We start from the raw sequence: 16,242 nt of genomic DNA on the forward strand, positions 1-16,242 counted from the left end.
ATACATTAGCATAAAGTTATCAAATTAAAACACCCAAACCATAAGATTAAAATTGCGAATAATAGTACTAAAATGTGCATTAACAAGATCCATTTCACAGTCTAATAGCGGCCGGTATAAATAACCAAAATCTCTGTCCTGCAGTACATAAGAATCTATCACTGCAACTGATTCTCTGGGCTGCCACAAATGTCGTGCAGAGGATGGCTGGTGTTACTAACGATGAACTTCATCCTATTTGCGCTCTTGACCAGTTCCCCTTCAGAGTCCACCTTTCTCACCATCCCTGTCACTGACACACACTTCTTAAACACCTTGTCAAGACGGTTCCCCTCCCTACCCAGCATGCTGTTCATTGCAGACTTCAAAAGACTTCAACTTTCTGAGAAAGAAGCGTCTGCGCTGTCCCTTCTCGTCTACAGCATTTGCATACTCTGACTAGTCCAGTTTGGGATCCAGGTGGACACCCAGATAATTATAATGTGGTGACCACTTCAATACTCTCACCCCAATTGGGACTGGCAGATGCTGGGATCTCTGCCTTGAAAAATCCACGACCATCTCCTTGGGTCTATTCAGCACAAGACCATCGTCTCTACTCCAGTGTGTAGTCACAAACAACACTCCTGTACCCCCCATGGGAGGTGCTAAAGTAAGCATACAGTAGTTTTTTTTCTGTTTCTTTCCATTTTTTTTTCTGTGATACACAATAAGTATTGTACGTGTTTTGTCTTTTATACAACTACTTTTGCACCCCCTCTGTCGAGAAGTTTTCATACAGAGTTTGTTAACCATCCAAACAGCAGTTGTTGTCCCATTGTCTATGAGCATACTGTGTCTGTCTCAATTACTGACAGAACACAGTACGGTTCGACAATATCAGCAGTATCAGTGTTGAGCGGTACAGAACAGTGCTGCTTGTGTCCATTACTGCAGGGGTCCCAAACCACCAATAGATGCAACACAAATAAATTAGATTACAACACTCACAACCATGTTTTGCCAATACTCTTGATGAATAAATACAATCATAGATGATTGTGATCATACAAGATAAGGATGCCAATTTATAGTTTTACAAATTATACAACTGTAAACAACAGCTTGGAAAGTTTGACTGCAAGAAATGTTGAACTGTACATTTTGAAGTTTGACCAGATTTTATTGTGAAAAATATGCCACAAAGTTCAAATTTTTATTTTTTATTTGGCCTGTTATATTATTTTTGCAAACTATGCAAGCCGTCAGTGCACGTCAGTGGGCCTGGGTCGTTGTTAGGGTTACCTGTTTGACATCTATTAAACACGACACAAAAAGGAGATAAGACACTCAGTTCAGGGCAGCGAGGAGAGAGGAGAGGAACTGACTGACACAATTCACTCCTACACTCTGAAGATTCCTCTCCTTACCCTCTCTATTTATTTGGTTTTCCACGCCATTTCCACGCCCCTAGTTACACAGGTGTTCCAACCCCAAAAATGCAAATGCAAGGCATAGTTGGAACACAGTGTACTTTTTTGTCTATGTGTTGTGCATGTGAGGCGAAGATTGCTGAGTACGTGTTGGTCAAGTTTGCAATCATTTCTTAACAGAAAACCATATTGCTGCGTCGACATCCACCGGCTCGTTCTTTTTAATTGGGCCTGAAGCCAAAATACTGCCAAATTGCAGAAGTGGCGCCTTTTTTTTTTTTGCAACCAATGTAGTTGTTTCGTGAGCTGCTCGGCTCCATCTTGTCTTTCGTTGTTCTGGTTTATGGGCTGTCACATGACTAATTATTGCTATTAGTTTTATATAAGTAAATACTTATATTAAGTTGAAAACAAGTACACATTTACATTTTCTGTCAAAAAATATATTTATATCATTTTTTATTTTTTTTAATGGCGGTATTTAAAGTGACACAGTTTCTATTTTTAGACACCCCGGGATACCTTATTACCGTATTACCGCCCAACCCTAGAGCAAAGCAGTCATCATTGCAAGCAGAAAGAATTCTTCTTTGCAAGCAAAGCAGTCTTCATTGCAAGCAGAAGCAGTTCTTCATTGCAACAAATGTATGATAACTTATAATTTTTTAGATTTATTCCTACAGTCATCCTGCTGTTGTGAACAGATATCTGATGTGTGTTTCATCTTAAATCAAGATGCACAACACCTTGGCCAAACTCATTTCACAGAACACAAAAATAATGGTCCTTTTACAGCGAATGAGTCACCACAAACAAGAAAGCGAGGGCTGCAGCCAGAGAGTTAAGAGAGAACGGGTGAGAGGACTCAAGCACAGAAGACAGATTACACACTCTCTATTAACTGACACTATCATAAGGACTCAATAACCCTGGGTCGTTGTGCTCGGCCCGAATCTCCCTGCTTGTGACACTTGACAAAGATGCTGTTCAGACAGCTCGGTCACTGTCTAGTTTGTTGATAGCAAGCTACAGAGTAGGGCTATTCAACAAATTTTATAGAACTATATATGTAAATTGTGTAATTTCTAGATCTGCAATCAAAGCACAACAAAAACAAACGAATACAACATTTACTCCATCAATACTTGGAGGCTGTGAGGTATAGTTAAGGCCATTTAATAGCCTCCAAATGTGGAACTGCTCCTTCAGACCTATCGGCAAATACAACCGCTAATAAACCTAATCATCTGCAATACTGTTTGGGAGCTTATATAGTCACTGCTGTGGATGTGTGTGTCTATGCCAAATGTACTGTGTCAGCGGTTTTATGATGAGGATTGTAATAACCAACATCTAATTTGGCACTCCATTACAATGGTACGTAGAGTTGACACATATTTATCCAAGGTGGCGGTGGAAGTCTGGAAGATTAATAAAATGTGCAGAATGTGCTTGATGCACACAAGTTATTTTGGACATTCTCTTTTTCTTTATCCAAAATCACACCACAATTATATTTGATGAAAATGGACATTCAACATGCAGTACTGCTCATTTTATTTTACCACCTCCAATATCCTTTTAGAGTTCTAGTCATATATACTCGTACTCAGTCTTTTCTTTTTTTATTGTTTTTTTAAATTTTTTTTTTAAAGAATGATAATGAGTTGTTTATCCTTTCGATCAGGGGTGTCAAACTCATATTAGCTCAGGGGCTGCGTGGAGGAAAATATATTACCAAGTGGGCCGGATCGGTAAAATAATGGTATATAACTTAAAAACAATTGCCGTCAATCATACGCAGATTTTTGCGATTTTTGGGCCAGCCCTAAATTACGGAGCTCAACTGTAATCTATTGTTAAAAAAAAAAAAACACACACAACTGCAAATGAAACGCGGCAACACTTTGCCTGTATGAGTTCCGGACGCGTTAAATCTAGCTATTTTGCATATATATTAAGAGTGTAACGGTATACGTGGGTGTATTAAAACGTTTCGGTACGGCATGTTCGGTTCGGCCCACTTGCGTACCGTTCCTCGTGTATTTTTCCCTCATTAAGTTTATGCGCCGGGGAGCTAAAGCTAGTAAGCAAGGTTTCACACGGATGTTTTTGACTGGTGGGGAGAGCAATGCACTGTCTGCCGAAAATGAAAGTAGAAGAAGAAGAAAAAGACAAAGAAGATGATGTCATTGAGTGTCGCCGCCACTTGCCAGCTGTTAGCAGATAGGCACAGACGAGGAGACAGAACATCGTAACACACAAATAGTATTCGCATGGCAAAAGCATATAAGCCGGAGCTCGAAGGTCCCTCCCATACACTTCGGTCTCCTGTGTGGGAACATTTTGGCTTAGTTAAAACTGCCGTTGGTCAAAGGTGCGTGGATAAATCCAAAGTTGTTTGCCGACATTGCTACACGGAGATCGCCGGCTATGTTGCAGGCAGAACGTCAAACATGCTAACACATTTAAAACGACATCACCCGACTGTGAATGTCTTATCGACAAGACAGAAAAGTAACTTAGTACAACCGAAGATAGTTACGACATTTCAACAGCCTTTTGCTAATAATTCAGATCGGGCCAAAGCAATAACACACGGAATTGGTGTTTTTAAAGCAACGGGATTACGGCCATACTCAGTTATTGAACGCGCAGGCTTTAAATATTTGGTCAAAGTTCTGGAGCCCCGTTACAACATCCCTTCACGTCTGCACTTTAGTCAAAAAGTTATACCCGCACTTTATGACAAAACTAAAGCAAATGTTGCCAACGAGCTGTCGAATGTGTCCGCTGTGTCACTCACCGCAGATGGATGGACATCGCGCGCGACAGAGAGCTATTTAACTCTCATAATAAAGATGAGTGTATGACAATTTGAACTTAAACTTCAATAGTTAGATAGATGTGTCATAGGCAGTTGCTGCAAAGTGTTCTAAGATTCCAGTGCCTTAATAGTTTACACAGGATTTCTTTATTATTTTTAGTTTATTCATTAGAAGAACGATTAGTGTAATTTATTTGAATAACACCCAAATGGGTTGCCTTTATTTTTGTACAATTTATTTGTATATCACCCAACTGGGTCGCTTTTATTTATTTTTGTACAATTTATTTGAATACCACCCATATGGGTCGCTTTTGTTTATTTTTGTATAATTTATTTGAATATTACCCAAATGGGTCACTTTTATTTATTTGTTTCTAAAAAATGCACCGTTTACTTGTCATCTTTTCTAAATAAACAAATTTAAAAAGAATAATTGAGGGGGTTTTTTTGTACCGAAAATATACCGAACTGAAGACTCCAAAAACCCGAACCGAACCGAAATGTGATTTTGTGTACCGTTACACCCCTAATACATATATATATATATATATATATATATATATATATATATATATATATATATATATATATATATATATATATATATATATATATATATTAGTGCTGTCAAACGATTACAATTTTTAATCTGATTAATCACACTTTAATTTTGATTAATCACGATTAATCAGCTAAATTACTTGCGTATTCGCGTAATATAAAATAAATACAAAATACCATAATATTTTGACATTAACGCATTTTATTATCTGAATGTCATTTGCAAACATTGATTAAATGCATGTACGCAATTGCATGCATGCGTGTATTGCTCAAAACGTAAAAGCATCATATCAATTGTGTGCAATTCAGCAATTATTAATTAATTAAACGCAAATTACTTTTGTTTTATCTAAAGTCCCGACGGGGTGTTTTTTAAAGCGAAATTTACCACCGAGCACACCAACGGTGTTGGTAGCTGTATGTGCGGGCTATGTTAATACACACGACTGAGCTCTGTGGCAATGTGCTCGCGGCCATTTATTTTCACTCTTCACAGTTGCTTCCCCAGGTCACAAGAGGGCACTCAAGGTTAGCGCATGCAATGAATCATTACCATAACACCAACTGGAGTCACCCCGCTCATTTTGGAACAACAGGCGCAGGAAGTGCCGTGCAGTGACCTAATCACTGACCTGCGCAGCCTTCAATGTAACCATCCGCGGTTACGGTCAAGGCTCAAGTGCGGTAAAAAAAAATAGTGCGATTAATATGCGTTAATAAGTGATTAATGCAACATTTTTCTGTGATTATTATATGTGTATATATATATATATATATATATATATATATATATATATATATATATATGGTTCCCAGAATGCATTGTGTGGCACAGTTAATGAAGTCATAAGGATGTTAATCCTTGTCATATGTATTTGTGTTACCAGTAATTGAATTTGTGTTGTATTTAACACGTTTATGTTGGTCTATGAATTAAAAAAAAAATGTAATCAAACCATAACTTTAAGTTGTGTGTAAAATAATGATTCCACGGCGATTCCGTGTACGAGTTACATTACTCATCTGAGGACTGCTTTGGAAATTACAAATTTATATATTTGATTGTGGCTGGCTGATTAATTGGTCCAACATTACAATTTTTTTTTATTTTACAAAGTCTTCTCGCGGGCCGGATTAAACCCCTTTGCGGGCCTGATCCAGCCCGAGGGCCTTATGTTTGCCACCCGCTTTTGATATTACCAATACTGGTATAAAGAAACAAAGGTGTGTCTTTGTTTAATTGATGGGAATCTAATCTGCAACATTACATCATGCCACAAACTATTTGGAGCATGCATTTGTGTGTGCGTACGTGCGTGCATGCGTGTGTGTTGGCATTGCCCCTTCTGATATCCTTTTGTTTTCCCATTAAACCGCACATAGCTGGTTATATGTGCTGTAGAGCTAAACTATTAATTGTTGTGGTAGCTCCGGTATACATAGATTTATATATTCATGGTGTAGCAATAATTGGGTCGTCTTTTGGACGAATTAATAATCTGGACGTTACAGAGGTAAATTGTATTTACCTCGATAACCTCTGGAGCACCACGTTGGTTTTGCTTTGGGTTAGCAGGAGCAAACAACGACCAAAATCCTTCTTTCATCAGTCATTTATAATCTAAAGTCGCCACACTCGATACTCAGTGGTTCGTTGTACTGACAAAAGAATAATAATCCACTAGGAAACACAGATGACTTAGGCGGAATAAAGTTCGTAAAACATGCATTTATTCACGATTGCTACACTACAGAATCAAAACACTGCCTATCTAACTATTCTACCGTCAGAAGAAAAGGAATAAAATAAAGCGAATGAAAATAAGGAAGGAATGCAAATGAATGAGGAAACAAGGGAAAAGAGAAATTTGACCTGCCAGATCTGTGATATGTTTCAAACGTAAGTTGCACGCAGTGGATACGCCGAGCTAGGAATCAAGCGCACTTACGAGAATGGGAGTTGCGTCGAACGAGCAGAAAGGTCTTCAAAAAAAGGGGGGAAAAATAGTCAATGTTCGTTCCAAAAAGGCAAGAAAATAAAATAAAAAAAAAGTTTATTCCACAGGTGAGCACGGGAAAGCCGCTCGCGGGCCTGGCGTAGTTGCGCGGCTCGTGCCTTGATTGGCCGGCGATCCGGCGAGGTTGATTCTCGCCAAGGTTGGTTCTGCTGGGCAGCTGTCCGAGTTCAGGTGTTGCAGCTCGGTCAGTACGCGCCTGCGTACGGGGAAGGCCAGCCGTTGGAGGTGCGTTGGCACTGCGGCGGAGCGCCACCGAATAGCACGTGAGGTGCGCGGCTTAGGTGCACAACCTTGAGCCCGGCGATACGTTGCAAGTGTACGCCGGCGCCGTGAAGTCCGGGCGGGCAAGCCGATGGTGGAACAAAACAAAACAAAACAAAAAACAAAAGAGTCTTTAGTCAGTGTTGCAGTTTGCACCTGCTTTGGCGTGGCGTGGAGCGAGGGTCCGCTCTCTGCTGCCAGAAAAGAAAAGGGCCACGTGGTTGGCAAGTTTCTTGGAACAAAGAGAGTTCGAGCAGGCTGGACCACTTGCAGGTCGTGCAACAGAGTTTTTGGAGGAGGCGGGAGAGCAGGAAGAGGAGCAAGAGAGTGAGCAGAGGTCTGCTCATCCTTTTAAAGTCTCTGGGTGGGGCTTCAGCAGGTGATGGCACACCCTTCTGTTCGCTCGGGCAGACTTTAAGAGGAAAATTATTGAAGAGATTAATAATTTGGCATTAAATTTGGTCAGTCTGGCAAATCAGTTTTCCCACACAACCCGTTTAACACACATCGTAATTAATGCATCATAAACTAACTTGTGAGGTAACTTCTACTTGTCTAATCTGACTGAACTGAGAGATATTGATTACCTTTCATTCTTTATGGAGTACAAATGAAATAGGATGTTCATACACACAAAGATATAACATGAATCATTCGTAGTTCAGTTGTCTGTCAAGAATTATCATGGTATAAATGTGTAAAATGCGGTTACTTATGTGAATTGTCACTAAGGATAGTTCCAAGTTTCACCACTTGGAGGTGTTGTTGCTCCATCTAGACGTTCCGGGAAGGGCGAGGCGCCAGAACATCCTTTTGTGATTGATAAGAAGTCATGAACATTCCTTTGATCGGTCATTTGTGTATTCCAAACCATTGGAGCCATTTGTTCGGGCTCCGAGAAGACTGCTTGAATACACTCCTTCGGCAGACGTATAAATTTCTTTGTCACCTGGTCAGCGGCTTCAAAAGAGTTTTGTTGGTGGCTGGGTGACCACCTGCAGAGCTGACCAGGCTTGGATCCTGTCTGGGCAGTGGAATATTCATGCACTGCAGAGAATTTGCTTTAGGAGAAGCAAACTTAAAAAAAAAATTAGAGGGTAGAGTGGAACTTAGGCAATAGTTGTTACAATGGTATTAATATTTCAAAATCAAAGATATGAGTTTTCCCTTCCGAAAATTGCATGCAGGCAATTAGGATGGAAAGAAGTTCAGGAGCTCGCAGAACACAATTCAATGTGGCAAAAAAGAAATCATCCGCCATTATTTGGAAGTATATTGAATGGAAAGAAAGAGAGACTGAACTCAAGTGAGTGTTTGTCATGTTCACTCAGCAAAAATTATGACAAAGCAAGTCAACACAGTTATGTTACAACATGTAAAAACAAACAGGACCATATTTTTGTGTTTTGGCTTTCTTTTTATGACCTTTTTCATTGTGATAATCTGTGCCAATGAAAGCAGCTAACACAAACTAGCCAGAATTGTAGCTACTTTAGCATAAATGTTCATTCTGCAGTTTCCTGTGCACTCTTCCTCAGGGAGAAACAAACAAGAAACAGACTGCACTCCACTGTCCTGTCCATCCACATCTACAGCAGCTTTTTGTCCAGGAGTCCTCGATCTCATGGCATGATCTAAAAATGTCAAATCTAAACCGTATTGTGCACAAGAACAGTTGTAGGCTGCATAATCAGTATAATACAGCAAGTATCTAATCAGAAAACTTGTTAATGACCCCACACCAAAAGAAAACTTTCCTTCCTTGGGGCATCTAAAGTTATACCCTCCACGGGAAGGTTCTTGCAAAAGTTACCAGTTTCCATCTACAGTTCTTGCTGTGTGAAAGGGCATATTTATGTAAGTTGGAAACAAAGAGACAACAGGCTACTGCTTATTTTTCTGTGGAATGAATTGGAATAAAATGTGCTTTGTGAAGGATGCACATTCCATTTAAGCTATCTAGCCGAATGTGCTATCTCTCAGCGGCACAGACAACGTTGACGAGTTCAGCAGCACAGCTGGAGCAGGCCAATGGGATATTTTAATTATAAAACACAATCTCCACTGAAGAAAATGAGGCCACCCTTCAATAGTCCACACGTAGTGTGGGTGCGTTTTGCTTCATTTTTATAATGTCCTCACATTTAGTCGCTGACAATAGTAGGTCATACTGCAATACAATTACACATTTCAACTGTCGTGAAGTACGCCACAAAAGGGAAACAAAGAAATGTTTTAATTGTGCAGTGCTCTCAGTTGTTTGTGGCTATTGTTGCTGCGTCCGTCCGTCCAACTGTGAGCCAAAGGTGCCTGAAACTTTTCTTCACTCTTCTCGCCAGTGTTGACTATCTGAAGGTGCGTTTCCATTTCCCTTTTTCGCAAAAATAAAAGTGATGTTGTACTATTTTGATAAAGTACAATTTCGAATTGTCGGTGTTTCCATTGACGAGAGTTTCGCTTCTGAGGCGCAATTTGCGGAATGTCCCGTCTCGCGAGACCTCGCTGTTCTGTAGGAAGTGCTCATGATGTTTACGGTAGACGGACGCCCGGTGTAGTTATATTACTTTAAAATCACTCACCCCTCATCGGGCAGTTTCGGGCATTTAGTGTTGGTGTTGTTGTGTATGTCCCTCGGCAGTCGGCACCTATAGTTATGCAGATGACACACAACTGTATTCATCAATGTCCCCAAATGACAGCAGTGCAATTAACGTATTGTGTCACTCACTAGTGCAAATTAACACCTGGATAAACCAAACTTTACTTCAGCTAAACGAAAACAAAACGGAGGTCATTGTTTTTGGCAATAAAGAAAAGAGGATTGCTGTGAGAAAACACCTTGAGTCACTGTTTTTAGAATCCAAAGAAGTTTGAAATCTTGGGGTGTTATAGACTCAGACCTGACCTTCAGCAATCATGTTAAATAAATTACTAAAACAACCTTTTACCAGCTGAAAAACATATCCAGACTGAAGGACTGCATGCTTCAAGCAGAACAAGAGAAGCGTATCGATGCTTTTATCTCCAGCAGACTCTTTTATTTATTTATTTATTTATTTATTTTATTATTATTTTTTTTATTGTAACGGACTTCTGACTGGACTCTTTTGAAATAACATCAGACAATTGCATAGCAGTTCATTCAGAATGCTACAGCTTGAGTTCTGACCAAAAAAAGAGATCAGAACATATCACTCCAGTCTTTAAGGCGTAACAATGGCTCCCAGTTAGCTGTAGAATAGATTTTAAAATTCTGCTACTGGTCTAGAAATCACTGAATGGTTTGCGTCCTGAATATAATCAAGAAATGCTGATTGAGCATGACGAACTGCTTCTGCTTGCAATGAAGAATGCTTTGCTTTGCACTCACATTCACATAGCCTAGCCATGTTATCTTATATATTTGCTGCAACGAAGAACTGCTTCTATTTGCAATGAAGAATGCTTTGCTCTGTTCCCACTCACATTCACATAGCCTGAAGATGACTCAAAAAGTGGAAGAACCACATCTAACGCAGCAAAATGGTTCGAGCCAGTCTGCTGAGGTTGCATGTTTTCTGTTAAGAAATGATTGCAAACTTGACCACACATGTACTTCGAAATCATCCACTCACATGCACAACACATAGACAAACAAGTACACTGTGTTCCAACTATGCCATGCATTTGCATTCTTAGGGTTGGAACACCCATGTAACTAGGGGCGTGGAAATGTCATGGAAAAGCAAATAAATAGAGAGTGTGAGGAGAGGAATCTTCAGAGAGTGCAGGAGTGAATTGTATCAGTCAGTTCATCTCCTCTCTCCTCGCGAGCTCTGAACTGAGTGTCTTCTCTCCTTTTTGTGTGTAGTGTTTAATAGATGTCAAACAGGTAACCCTGACAAGCTCAAACCCATCATGGCTCTGAGATCTACAGACTTGGGCCAACTACTGGAACTCAGAGTTCCAAGCAAACATGGTGAAGTTGCATTTAGCTATTATACTACACACAAATGGAATAAGCTGCCAACAGAAGTGAAGTCAGCCCCGAGTGCAAATGCTTTTAAATCCAGCTTGAAAACTTTGCTTTTTTTCTCATACCTTTGAATAAGGACTTTTAAACTGTTTTAATTAATCATGTTTTTTCCCTTTCAAATTATTCTTGTTATTCTTAAACTTCCTTATGCTAAATGTTTTTAAAGTTTAATGTATACTGTTTTAACATTGTCAATGTATGTTCTTTTAGGAAATTTTGTAACCTACTTTTATTTTCTCTTCTTCCTTTGAATGTTAACTACTGTGTTGGTTGATGCTTACCTGTATGTGTTGTCTTTCCTTGTGTAAAGCACATTGAGTTGCCTTGTGTATGAAATGTGCGATACAAATAAACTTGCTTTGCCTTGCCTAATATGTTTGGCTAAAAGATAAAGATAGTTGGGAAATTGGATTTGTTTCAGGCACAACATAAAAAAATTGAATTTAGATTGTTAGATCGATAGATGAGACCCGACTCCTAGTAAGACAAAAATGCTTTGCATGATTGATCCCATTTGTTCTTCCGTGTGCAATGTCCTCACATCTGGTCGCTCAAAAGACACCTGATCGGCATTGCGGGGCCCGCCTGTTTTGACAATGAAATCAGGCTGTGACATGTCTGCAGGGGCTTGGTAAAATATCCGCCTCAATTCAGACTAACAAACAAACAATGCCCTGAGGTAAGACAGGAATGTAAACCCATCAGAGATGAAGGAGACAGAAAAGGTCAAGAAATAGCAAATCCTTTAGTGCAGACAAGCTGATGACGATTTGTTTGTAGCATGCAAGCACCAGTGATCCATGCACAGCTTGGTGTGCACAAAGGATTGAGCCACAAATCACAACTCCGATTAGACAAGGCTATGTTATGGTCAGAATCAAGCCTCCCTGGGGCCCTAAGCAAAATTTTATTCTTGGGCCCTCTATTTCTGCCCTCTAGTTGTCATCGGACCCTAAGCAGTGCTTAGTTCACTCTGGCCAGACTAATGTGCAGACAACAGAAACGGTCACCCCCGCCTCGCTCCTCTGTCCCTCCGTGTTATCACAACACATTACCGAGTTCTCATGTTGGTCCAACAAATGAGTTGAAGATTCATGGGTGCCTCTGTTGAAACAATCCATCCACCACATAACGTGCTACTATGCACGTGTGTCTTGGAATTGTCACACTAAAAAAAAGTTGTGTTTAAAGAGGAAGTCAACCTTAAACATGTTTTGACAATTTTATGTTATATGTGATCTCACTAGTCTAAACATGACAGTCTGATTAATATTACATTTGAGGAATATGAGTTATGCAGCAAAATCCAGCCGTTTTTATCCATCTCAGGTGGTAATTTTGCCACCTGCTGTCCACTGAAGATGACATCACAGTTTCCCAGGGCTCAGGCAACGACCAATCACAGCTCACCTGTTTTCTGAAGCTGAGCTGTGATTGGTTGTTACCTGAGACCTGGACAAATGTAATGTCATTTTCACTCGACAGCAAGTGACAAAACGGCCGCCTTCTGATATTGATGATAAAAAATAATAAAAATAAAATTAAAAAAACTGGGTTTTGGCGCTTAACTCCACTATTCCACTAACGGCTGCATAGAACATATTTTTTTCAAGAGTGTTTTTATTTTCATTTTTCGGGGGGGGGGGGGTTGGTGTCGACTTCCCCTTTAAATACACAACATCTGCACCATGTGCCATTTATCTGTTATTTTCTGTTTTTAGCAATATTTAAAAAAAAATAAAAATGGAAGGAACAATGTAGACTATTCAAATGACAGCTCTTCTGACATTTGCATTATTATCACTTTGAAACACTTGAACGTGCTCTTTTGAGAAAAGTCATCGTTCTTGCAATTCATGCTGGAGAATTTGCTAATGTGTGCCAGAAGATCACAGAATAATGAGGATGATCCTACTGCATGTGCTAATTGCAGCCACTTACCCAGTCTCTACCAACCAAAGCCGGACATACTAATCATACATTTAATGGAATTGGAACAGTAAATGTGTGCGAACACCTCTTGGGAAACAGAAAAGCATATACCTGAAGAAAATGTACTATACATGTTATAGACTGTAATGAATTTCTGGAACAGGATCACACAAACTCAAGGGTCAGCGCAGCCAAACATATTTCATCTCAAATAGAAAGAGAGTCCAAGGTAAGGCCAAAAAAGCGCAACATATTTTTACAGCATCACAAAGCAGGGTTACGTATTACTCCGTTAAATAACATTGAGTATGCTGAATTGTCATTAAGAGGTTATCTGTCTTGTCATCTATTACTTTACTTTGCCAACTACATACAGTAAGAGGCGAGACAATCAAATATTCTTCCACTAGATGAGAGAAGGTACAATTAACACAATTAGTATTATCTTACTAAATGATGTGCCGTGTGATTTTTCCTATGTGAAATATGCGCCTTGGCTCAATAAAAGTTGGGAAACACTGCTGTAATGAATAGTTGCCTAAGAATTCATCTTAAAAAATAAAGTTTTCATAAATACTTGGGAGCACCACCTGACATTTTTTTTTTTAGTTTTGAAGTTAAAAATACTGTTAAAAAAATAACTCAAAACAGAAACATTCAGTAAATGAGACTTGTTTAGACATATTTTTCTGGACTCAATAATATGTGATAATGAAAAAACATTTTTAAAAATACCTTTTTAGAAGCTTTATTTGTCATTGAGCCATAATCAATTTTAATATACGCTCCAAGTGGGAAGAATAAACAAAGATGACACTGTCCGGTACATTTTGATTTTTTGGTGATCACCATTTATTACAAATGTTCTCTTCCTTCCCAGTATCTGTAATTTTCTGAACTTTCTACAAGTCTCTCTCCCCTCTTGTTTTTCTCTCTATTCGTTCATTTCAATGGGAAACATTCTTTCTGTTCTTATGTTTCAGTTTCTATGCGGGGTCTCAGAACAAATTTAGTTTGCGAACCAACATTTCGCTGTAGGTTCCATGTTCAAACGTGCTTACGGCCTACATTAGCATCACCAGCGGAGCAGTGGGCCTGAAATTGGAACATTCTTCAGCCCTTAGGGATGTAGATACATTTCATGCATTTGAAATTATTTTATCACTAGAACTAGAATTATCTTAACCAATTAAGGTTACTATAAGAAAGGGGTCACTGTGTGTCCAGATCATTCACCCACAACTCTCCAAAATTAATTATGAAACCAAAAGTGTCAAATAACCAAATTTAACTGACAAGAGTAAACTGTGCATGTGTGCGTGTGCATGCGCATACGCATGTGAGCGTGTATGAGAGAGCCAGAGAGAGAGAGAAAGAGAGAGAGAGAGAGAGAATCAGAGAGAGCAAGAGAGACAGAAACAGAAAGTGGGAAGAAGTGATTGAAAACTGAGAGAAAGAGCCATCCATGCCTTGAGTATTACTGCAGCACTACAACAATGGAGATTTAGCGAGGAATACAGTCTAGTCCAGAAATGGTTGCTTTTGTACATGTACAATTTTAAATTCCTACAAGCAGATGACATCAGCCTTATGTGAGTCTTCTAGTGATTAAGCCTTAGACGAAGGAGGGGTCAAAAATGACTTGGCAAGGTCATATTCTCACAATATCTTTGTAATAAAAATGATTCTCATGTTTTTTCATCCCAGGTACTCATAAAAAAACATGTTTCTGGCATCCTACTGTACCATTTGAATTTTTAACTTGCCTTATAATGACCCCGAAATTCCATAAGTGGGTCTAAAATGACTCATTCATTTCATTTCCTGTGGAAAGCTTTTATTCTTGTTAACTGTCAGGAATGTATATTTAGTCGAACACAGACTGTTTGCTAACACTGCTTATGCCGCATAACCTATTTGACTCGCAACAACCAACACAATTTAGACCTAAAGTAAGTTTGTATATTCATGAGTACTGTGTAAATAGTATAGTATGTGTTAACATGTATAAACGCAATTGCCAAGTTTACAATTAGCTACAGCTAACATTATTCTACACTCAACACAAATAGAAACACAACACTTCTGTTTTTACTCCCATTTTTTTATGAGGTGAACTCAAAAATCGAAACCTTTTTCCACATACACAATATAACCAGTGTTATGGTCTGGGTTTTGGTTTGTGTTTTTTTGGTCATGTTTTCTTTGTGTTTCCTTTTCTGTCTGTCTCATCAAGTTTTATCATGTCCTCCTGTGCTTGTTTTTCATTCCCTTGTGTTTATCCAATCAGCTCCCCAAGCCACTTGTGTCCTGTCCAGGTGTCTCGTTATCTCGTTAGTATGTGTATTTAGTTCCCTGCTTTCGTTAAGTCCTTGTCAAGTCTTTGTTGTTGTTGTCATCATCACACCTTGTTTCCCTATGCCTCTGAGTCCTGCCTGTTTAGTTTGAAAGTAGTAAGTTCCCAACTTTTGTTTTGTACTTGTATTTTGTCTTACACTTCGTTCTGAGTTAAATTAAAACTTATTTAAGACGACATCCGCCACGTCTCTCCTCGCCTTCCTCCACTCAGGTCCACAACCTCCCACAAATCATAACACATAACATAACATCATAACATCAAATATTGTTCACAAACCAATCCAAATCTGTGACAGTGAGTGCTTCTCTTCTCCTTTGCCGAGATAATCCATCCAACCTCACAGATGTGCCATATTAAGTTGCTGATTAGATGCCATGATTAGTGCACAGGGGTGCCTGAGACTGCCCACAATAAAAGGCCACTCTGAAAGGTGCAGTTGTGTTTAACTCATTCACTCCCAGCCATTTTCACAGAGGCAATCCCGTTCGCTCCCGGCTGTTTTACTGGATCTTGACTGATTTTGCAAGGCCCACAGAATATTGTGTTCTATTGCTATAAAAGCATGGAACCTATCAAAAGAAAGATTAAAGTCTCTTCTTTCATCAGAAAAAACAGTATGTTTCTGTTTCCGTTTTGCAGCATTAACATTAGACGAGAGCTAAGTTTCATCAGTTTTCACAAATCTATTTAAAATTCTAATTGAGCTTTTTTTTCCCTACATGGCCCTGTACATGTCTCCTTTGCGCTGCTGCCACCTGCTGGCCGTTTGTGTAATAACTACCATTTCTGCAACCGTTCTTTGCAGTTGAGAGGCTGCATCAAAGCCTTCTGTATGCTCTAGCATTACAAAA

At 39.3% G+C, this 16,242-nt stretch overlaps 1 protein-coding gene across 7 annotated transcripts in view; it reads right to left on the reverse strand.

Moving 5' to 3' along the window:
* The window catches only part of fhit (fragile histidine triad diadenosine triphosphatase), a 208,697-nt gene that overhangs the window by 156,891 nt on the left and 35,564 nt on the right, over nucleotides 1-16,242 (reverse strand). The gene's annotated exons all lie outside the window — the stretch shown is intronic.

The sequence above is a fragment of the Festucalex cinctus genome, chromosome 8 (assembly GCF_051991245.1).
Source record: "Festucalex cinctus isolate MCC-2025b chromosome 8, RoL_Fcin_1.0, whole genome shotgun sequence".
In the NCBI taxonomy this organism is placed as follows: Eukaryota; Metazoa; Chordata; class Actinopteri; order Syngnathiformes; family Syngnathidae; genus Festucalex; species Festucalex cinctus.